This window comes from Nyctibius grandis, chromosome W (genome assembly GCF_013368605.1).
Source record: "Nyctibius grandis isolate bNycGra1 chromosome W, bNycGra1.pri, whole genome shotgun sequence".
In the NCBI taxonomy this organism is placed as follows: Eukaryota; Metazoa; Chordata; class Aves; order Nyctibiiformes; family Nyctibiidae; genus Nyctibius; species Nyctibius grandis.
In genome coordinates, this window is record NC_090694.1 from 20259683 (window position 1) to 20268897 (window position 9215).

Below are 9215 nucleotides of genomic sequence, written 5' to 3' on the forward strand. Positions count from 1 at the left end.
ACATATACCCATACATTGTCAATATTGGTCTGGGGAGAAGATGATATGGCACGTTCTACTGTGGGTAAAATGGCTAACTGTATGCGAGAGTATGAAGATAGTATTTCTTCCACACTGCAGGCCCACGTCTTGGCTGTGGAAAAACTGACTAAGGAAAACCAGGACTCATTTAAACAACTGTCAGACAAACTGTCCAGGATCGAGAATAAACTTGACTCTCTACCTACACAGGCCCGCGTTGCAGCCTTTAGGAGGAAACTCACTCCTACAGGACCGGCTCAAAGGAAATGGAACACGTCACAAGGTATCCTGTGGTTTGCCCTGCGTGATTATGGAGAGGACATGAACAGATGGCGTGGACAACCTACCAGTACCCTACAGGCACGAGTACGTGAGAGAGTTTTCCTAGGAGGATGGCTGCTCCAGTTACCAGTGAGCAGGACCCCAGTCAGGGTAGATGGGCCTCAGATCCCTATTTCCCAAATGTGAATAGGGGAAATGAAGGTCCAATCCCCATGAGCAGCACGAATCCATTTCTTAATTAGGGGGGCCCTGCCTCCAGCCAGGTGGAGGAGAGGGACAACCGAGTTTATTGGACTGTGTGGATTCGATGGCCTGGCACATCAAAACCACAAAGGTATCGAGCCCTGGTAGACACTGGTGCACAGTGCACCCTAATGCCATCGAATCATAAAGGGACAGAATCTATCAGTATTTCAGGAGTAACGGGGGGATCTCAAGTGTTATCTGTATTGGAAGACGAAGTGACCCTAACTAAAAATGAATGGAAAAAGCACCCCATTGTGACTGGCCCAGATGCTCCATGCATCCTTGGCATAGACTACCTCAAGAGAGGCTATTTTAAGGACCCAAAAGGGTATAGATGGGCCTTTGGTATAGCAGCTGTAGAGACTGAGGACATTAAACAGCTGTCTACCTTGCCTGGCCTCTCAGAGGATCCTTCTGTTGTGGGGTTGCTGAAAGTTGAAGAACAACAGGTGCCCTTTAATAGTCCTATATGGCCAGTCCTATATGGCCAGTGCGAAAGTCTAATGGAGTGGAGATTAACTGTGGACTATTATGGCCTAAATGAAGTTACGCCACCGCTGAGTGCTGCTGTGCCAGACATGCTAGAACTTCAATACGAACTGGAGTCAAAGGCAGCCAAGTGGTATGCCACCATAGACACTGCTAATGCGTTTTTCTCTATTCCCTTGGCACCAAAGTGCAGGCCACAGTTTGCTTTTACCTGGAGAGGTATCCAGTACACCTGGAATCGACTGCCCCAGGGGTGGAAACACAGCCCTACTATTTGCCATGGACTGATCCAGACTGCACTGGAAAAGGGTGGAGCTCCAGAACATTTGCAATACATTGATGACATCATTGTATGGGGTGATACAGCAGCAGAAGTTTTTGACAAAGGGGAGAAAATAATCCAAATTCTTCTGAAAGCTGGTTTTGCCATAAAAAGAGGCAAGGTCAAGGGACCTGCCCGGGAGATCCAGTTTTTAGGGATTAAATGGCAAGATGGGCGTCGCCAGATCCCGATAGAGGCGATCAACAAAATAACAGCTATGTCCCCACCAACTAACAAAAAGGAAACACAAGCCTTCTTAGGCGTTGTGGGTTTCTGGAGAATGCATATTCCAGATTACAGCCAGATTGTACGCCCTCTTTATCAAGTGACCAGGAAGAAAAATGATTTTCAGTGGGGTCCTGAACAACGACAGGCTTTTGAACAGATTAAAAAAGAGTGCATGCAGTGGCCCTTGGACTAGTCCGTATGGGACAAGATGTTAAAAATGTGCTCTATACCGCAGCCGGGGACAATGGTCCTACCTGGAGCCTCTGGCAGAAAGTACCAGGAGAGACTCGAGGTCGACCCCTAGGATTTTGGAGTCGAGGATACAAGGGTCCCGAGGCCAATTACACTCCAACTGAAAAAGAGATACTGGCAGCATATGAAGGAGTTAGAGCTGCTTCAGAGGTAATTGGTACTGAAGCACAGCTCCTCCTGGCACCCCGATTACCAGTACTAGGCTGGATGTTCAAGGGTAAGGTTCCTACTACTCATCATGCAACTGATGCTACATGGAGTAAATGGATTGCATTAATTACACAGAGGGCTTGAATAGGAAACCCTAATCGCCCAGGAAGTGATCATGGACTGGCCAGAAGGCAAAGACTTTGGAATGCCACCAGAAAAGGAGGTGACACGTGCTGAAGAAGCCCCACCATATAATGAACTACCAGAGGATGAGAAGCAGTATGTCCTGTTCACCGATGGATCCTGCCGTCTTGTAGGAAAGCATCGGAAGTGGAAAGCTGCTGTATGGAGTCCTATACGACGAGTCACAGAAGGACAAGGTGAATCGAGTCAATTCGCAGAGGTAAAAGCCATCTAGCTGGCTTTGGACATTGCTGAGCGAGAAAAGTGGCCAAGGCTGTATCTCTATACTGACTCATGGATGGTAGCAAATGCGTGGTGGGGGTGGTTAAAGCAGTGGAAGCGAAGCAACTGGCAGCACAGAGGGAAACCTATTTGGGCTGCTGAATTGTGGCAAGATATTGCTGCTCGGCTAGAGAAACTAGTCGTGAAGGTACGTCATGTAGATGCTCATGTACCTAAAAGTCGGGCAACTGAGGAACATCGAAACAACCAACAAGCGGATCAAGCTGCTAAAGTGTTCCAAATAGATTTGGACTGGGAACATAAAGTGAACTATTTTTAGCTCGGTGGGCTCATGACACTTCAGGTCATCAAGGGAGAGATGCAACATACAGATGGGCTCATGACCGAGGGGTGGACTTAACCATGAACACCATCGCACAGGTTATCCACGACTGTGAAACATGCGCCGCAATTAAGCAAGCCAAACGGTTAAAACCTTTGTGGTATGGGGGGCGGTGGTTGAAATATAAATATGGAGAGGCCTGGCAAATTGACTATATCACACTCCCTCAAACCCGCCAGGGTAAACGCTATGTGCTTACCATGGTGGAGGCAACCACCAGATGGCTGGAAACATACTCTGTGCCCCATGCCACTGCCCGGAACACTATTCTGGGTCTTGAAAAGCAAATCTTGTGGCGACACGGCACACCAGAGAGAACTGAGTCGGACAATGGGACTCATTTCAAAAACAGTCTCATAGACAACTGGGCCAAAGAGCATGGCATCGAATGGGTATATCATATCCCCTATCATGCACCAGCCTCTGGGAAAATTGAATGGTACAATGGGCTGTTAAAAACTACCCTGAAAGCAATGGGGGGTGGAACCTTTAAAAACTGGGATAAGCATTTGGCACAAGCTACCTGGCTACTTAACACCAGGGGATCTATCAATCGAGCTGGCCCTGCTCAGTCAGACCTTCTACATACAGTAGAAGGGGATAAAGTCCCTGTGGTGCATGAAAGGAATTTGTTGGGAAAAACTGTTTGGGTTCTTCTTGCTTTGGGCAAAGGCAAACCCATTCATGGGATTGCTTTTCCTTGAGGGCCTGGATGTACTTGGTGGGTGATGCTGCAGGATGGTGAAGTCCGATGTGTACCTCAAGGTGATCTAATCTTTGCTGAGAACACTTAATTCTGAACTGTATGATGTTAATTGCTGCATAATACTAACAGTGTTCAATAGGTGTCTTTCAGGTTGAGGCAGTGGTGATGAGACCGGAGCTAGCTTCATCAAGCGGCATCCAGTAACCTCCTCGAGACTGACATCTTTAACCTGCAACCCGGGGGCACAAACCGTGACAAAACTCATACCATCTCTCCTGCCCTGAGAGACTGCTAGCCAGATGGAAACCCACAGTCCCGCACTAAATGAACTTGATGAACTTTTTGTATAGAGATGAATCATAAACTAGTGATATCTGTATATATTTGAAAATGAAAAGTTAGTGGTGATCTGAGTATGACGTGAATGGTATGGAATAAGGGGTGGAATGTCCTGGTTTGGCCTAAACCAGGCCACTTATCCTTTCAGTGATTTTTACTTTCAGCTAAGTCCCTTCTAAGTAACTGCACTTTCTGAAACTAACTGCATGTTTTGCAGACAATGTCTGCTTCTAGGACTGATAACGCTCGAAGTTTGTAGTTATCGCTGAGGCACTGGCAGGGATGTTATGCAGAAAGGCTCTTGCTGTACTTATTCTGAGAGAAACCAAGGTCACTGCTAAATTCCTCACTGCTTACGAGTGAAGAGCCGAAGGGGGGTTGCACCTGCAAGGAGGAGCGGACAGGGCAGGTGACCCAAAATTGACCAACGAGGGTATTCCAGCCCATACACGTCATTCTCAGTATAAAGCAGGGGGATCACGAGGGTCTTGCTTTTTTTCTGCTATGGCCGGCGTCCGAAGAGGACTCTGTCTGTTTTCCTGCTGTTCCGGATCCCGATCCGTGCATTCCTGCATCCAGCTCTCGACCGTCGCTAGGCCCAGCCTGGGCCTTCCCGGAGCCTGCCCTGCAGTGCCGGTGGTGACGTAGCTGACATCAGGGGAGCTCGATCTTGGTTTTGTATATATTTGTATATATTTGATTATTCCAATATTATTATTATATTCTTTTTCATTATTATAGTTTATTAAAACTGTTTTAACTTTCCAACCCGTAAGTCTCTCTCCCTTTTCCCTTTCCCTTTGCGGTGGGGGGGAGGGTTAACAGAAAGCATCTGCCACAGGTTTAATACCCGGCCCAGTTTTAAACCGTGACAATTGTGCATTTGAACTTTTTTCTTGTTTCTATCCAAATATAGTCTGAAGCAAATGACGAAAAAAGTTGTTTATCCTTTTCTAATATAAAAACAAATAAATTTTAAACTTATGCTAAGATAATTAATCATTTAAATACTTATAAAGAGTACCTATCTGGTTTATTATGAATCTTGTGGTTTGAAATACATAGAGAAAACCTGTCCCATAATTAACAACTTAAATCACTATTGTAAAAACTGTTTTATGTTTTTGTGATGGATGCACTCAACCCCCCTGAACCAAATCAGCAGCAGTTTGGTACAGGCTCCAAAGGAGGTAAAGGCCTGAGATGTAGCTGGGCCAAGAACTCCTCTACGAAACCCACAAAGAAGCAGAGCAACACAGTGAACACTGATAAATTGTGGGTACAAGGAGTCTCATGCATACCTTTCACATTGCATGCAATTTGACTACTAGCCAACCACTTTATCCCATCAATATGACAGCCTAAGTGAGCCTTCTTTGAGCTCGCCCTGCTAGGCAGCGTGGCTGCATGGCGATGATCTCCCCTTGAGCTAGGACGCCTCTCAAGGCTGCTCCTCGAAGCAACGAGATCTTTTACCAATGACAGATCGCTGGATGAGCCCAATTTGAATTTTCCTTGGACAGCAACTGGACTGAACACCAGGCAACTCTCCCCTTTAGCAGAGACGCCTCTCAGTGTTAAGAGATATGAGTTGTTTAACTTAAATAAGTAAACTTTCAATAGAATGAATCCCTTAGAGTTATAATGTTGTGTGATTTAGTATGCTGTTTGCTTAGCTTTACTTACTTAGCATGAGTAGCTAGATTTGCTGAAGCCTCAGGCCACAAGCTGTAAATTTCCACTTAGGTTTACTGAACATGTACCTACTTAGTCAGAACAGGGCCTTCAGAACCAGCATAAATCAGAAGATACAGAGGCTTCAAGGCTACAAACCATCAACAGCAGCTGCAACTAGACAAGATAACAGCCTGTCTGAAGGCAGTGATGGAATCCAACGAGGAACAAGAAGACCCCAGACTCAAATATTACTACTGGACCAAACCATCGCGTGAGGGGTGAGTGAATAGTCTGTAAGGGTATAATTGCCCAGGGATTTCTTTGTTCCCCCTTTTGGCCCTTCTCCGGAGACACGAGCTGACCATGCTGCTGTACCACTCTATTAAATTATTTATTGTATAAAATCCAATGCCTGAGAGTCTGCTTCAGGAAACCTAGGGTTTGAAGTTCAGAGCGAAGTAACACCAGACGCCCAGACGGAAGGTAAGTGAAGTAGGAATAAGCATGATGAAACTTTGAAATCTTAGCTAAGTGATATAAAGAATCAGGCGCACACATATAATCCTTTATCTATAAACACATAATCCCTTACCCTTTGCAACTCTTAGACATAAACCGTTGACCAAGTCTGGGACTAAGTTTGGATCTGGCCGCACCTAGACTCCTCTCTGAGGAGTTTAGAAAGCAAGGGCGTCCATTCTGAACCTCGTGACTCAACGGGAGAGTCTCCCTTACCTTTCTGCACCTCCAGTCCCTGCGTCAATCATTCTAAATCAATTCTAACCCAATTTTCCCTCTGTATGTTTCCTCCGTGTAGTAAGTAATAGAGTGAACCTTGCCATCGAACTCTGTTAAGTCGCACTTTTATCTAAACACTCCTCTGCGACAAATAGTCGGCAGGATCTTGGGGTGGTGTTCCATGACGGTTTTATAAATATCTCCATCTCTTTTAAAACTATTTATTTTAATTTGTCATGTAATGTATGTAGACTGAGGGGAGAGGAAGACATTTTAGAAAAGGGAAGGGTTTTTTTAAACAACAGAGGATTTCTTGTTATTAGGATTTCTTGACAACCGTACAGGCTTGAAGAAGCAACAATAATACAGTATTTGATCTGCCACATTTAATAGACAACTCAAATCCTCCCCACTCAAATAACTACATATTTAAGGGTAGGTTTTCTTGGGGTTTAATTCAAAAAGCTTGGTTTTGTATATTCCTAAGTAGGCTTCAAACCATTATCTGCACCATACCACTAAGACATATAAATACTATTTCCTGCAGTGTGGCTTTTGTTCACATTTTTAGAGAATATAAATGCATCAATCTTAAATACAAGTTCTTGCCAACTCAGATAAATATGCTCTGGTTTAGGGTTTTATTATTTCCTAAAAGGAAAAAGCATCTTTTTTTTTTTTTTAATAGGAATATAAACCCCCAAATAACATCTACTCATACCCTATAAAATTCCAAAAAGAAAGTTCTTAAGGAAACACAGAACAGTGGTCTAGAAATTGTTGCCAACATCCACAAAGAGCTCTGGATTAATATGCCAACCACATTATCCCTAATCTCCTGGAAGCAGCTTAGGCAGCTCTGGTTTTCTATCAGATATACAAATCAAAGCTGTTGGTTTAAATGAAAATAAACAAACAAAAATAATCAATCCTTTCCATTTATTAGTTAGCCACCATGATTTATTTTCATTTACTTGTATAACACAGAATTATGAAATCTACATAAAGAATCCAACTCTCCAGTCCTGGTATAAAACACAACTTCAGTGGAGATCAGCAAGAATTATGGTTTAAAGGTCCATGTGACTAGGTTCAACCAGTCTCTTGTGGAATGAAACATAAACAATTAAAGGAGTCATCTTCCATATATATATCTATCTCTCTCTCTATGAAAAAAAAGTATTTGCACATAATTTCTTTTCAATTTAAAAAACACCTACCAAATTTTAAATAACATATTAATTTCATTAAAACAAAATACAGTCTTAAAAAAGCATTTAAAAGTTCATTTCTACAGTGTATTGGGTTTGCGTGGCAAGGTTTTGGTAGAGGGGGGCTACAGGGGTAGCTTCTGTGAGAAGATGCCAGAAGCTTTCCCTATGTCTGATAGGGCCAGTGCCAGCCAGCTCCAAGATGGACCCGCTGCTGGCCAAAGCTGAGCCAATCAACAACCGTGGTAGCACCTCTGTGATAACATATTTAAGAAGGGGGAAAGAAAAAAGCGCAACAGCAACCGGAAGAGAGAAGTGAGAATATGTGAGAGAAACAACTCTGCAGACACCAAGGTCAGTGAAGGAGGGGGAGGAGGTGCTCCAGGCACCAGAGCAGAGATTCCCTTGCAGCCTGTGGTGAAGACCATGATGAGGCAGGTTGTCCCCCTGCAGCCCATGGAGGTTAATGATGGAGCAGATATTCACCTGCAGCCCGTGGAGGACCCCACAGCAGAGCAGGTGGATGCGCCCAAAGGAGGCTGTGACCCCCACCAACATAGACCTTCTCTTGCACTGTGTTAATATTGCAGTCAGACATGATTTCCACACAGGCAGACATATTAATGTGCATACAGCGTGCAGGCCTTTAACTATGTCAGCTCTGCTATTCATAGCAAAAGGACATTGGTAACACAGAGACCTGTAAGTGTGTTCGAAGAAGATGCCAAGTGGAATTTTAGATGTAGAAAGTGCTCTAGGAGGGCTCTACCATCACAGAGTAACCCAAGAGAGGACACTTCACAAAGGCTGAAAAACAGCTTTACACCATTCTAAGACTGCCCAATTTGCTTGCTCAAACATGTAGATTTTTTATTGTTTCACCCTCCACATCTTCCACTATTAGAACTGCCTGCAATTAGTAGTCTGGCCTCCGCAGGATGCATATCCCCTACCCCCCGTTCTCCCCATACAATGCCCTTATTATGCAGTTAATTTGAAACCTGGCCCTGTGGCCTCTGTCCTCTTGCTGGCCCCATGACTTACTGCTCCTGCTGGCCCTAAGGCTTATGGCCCCTCGCAGCTTTCCTAGTGTGAAATTAAATACTGCAGAAGTCACATCTGCTCTGTGCAGCAAAATGTCAACCAGGCATTCACTAGTCACAGTCTTTGGGAGTTAGAGAGGCTCTGTGCAGGGCATATATGGGAAGAAAGAGGGAAAAGACACAGATGGAAAAATTTGCAATTAAATTGCACTGAAAAACTTAAATCAAATTTACAAGACATTACTTAAACAGTGAAGAGCAGAAAGAGTTAAGGTCAGCAAGCTCAATTTATCTTACCTCAGTGCCCAGTGACCGAACAAGTTAGTGTGAAGCAATTCATGGTGTGGATTTACAGGTTAACTAATCTATAGTAACTACCCATGAGAATACCTTTACTCAACGATGAGTATAAGATAATTACAAGGAGGTTACCCCTTTCATTTGTTTACAACAAAACAAATTTCTACTGCACTTTTACCCTAACTTATAACAGAAATACACATACTTCCCTTGTATTTCAGAGATTTTTTTCAGTAAATACCAAAGCAGCTCTCAATGGCTCCCTTCAAATCCTTTCTTAAAACTTTTTTTGGCTGTGATAGCTGCGAACACTTGATAGCAGATGGGTAGATGCAGACCACTGATGGGCTTGAACCACTCCTTGTCAGTCTGGTCACTATTGTGTCCCCATTACCTTGTGCTG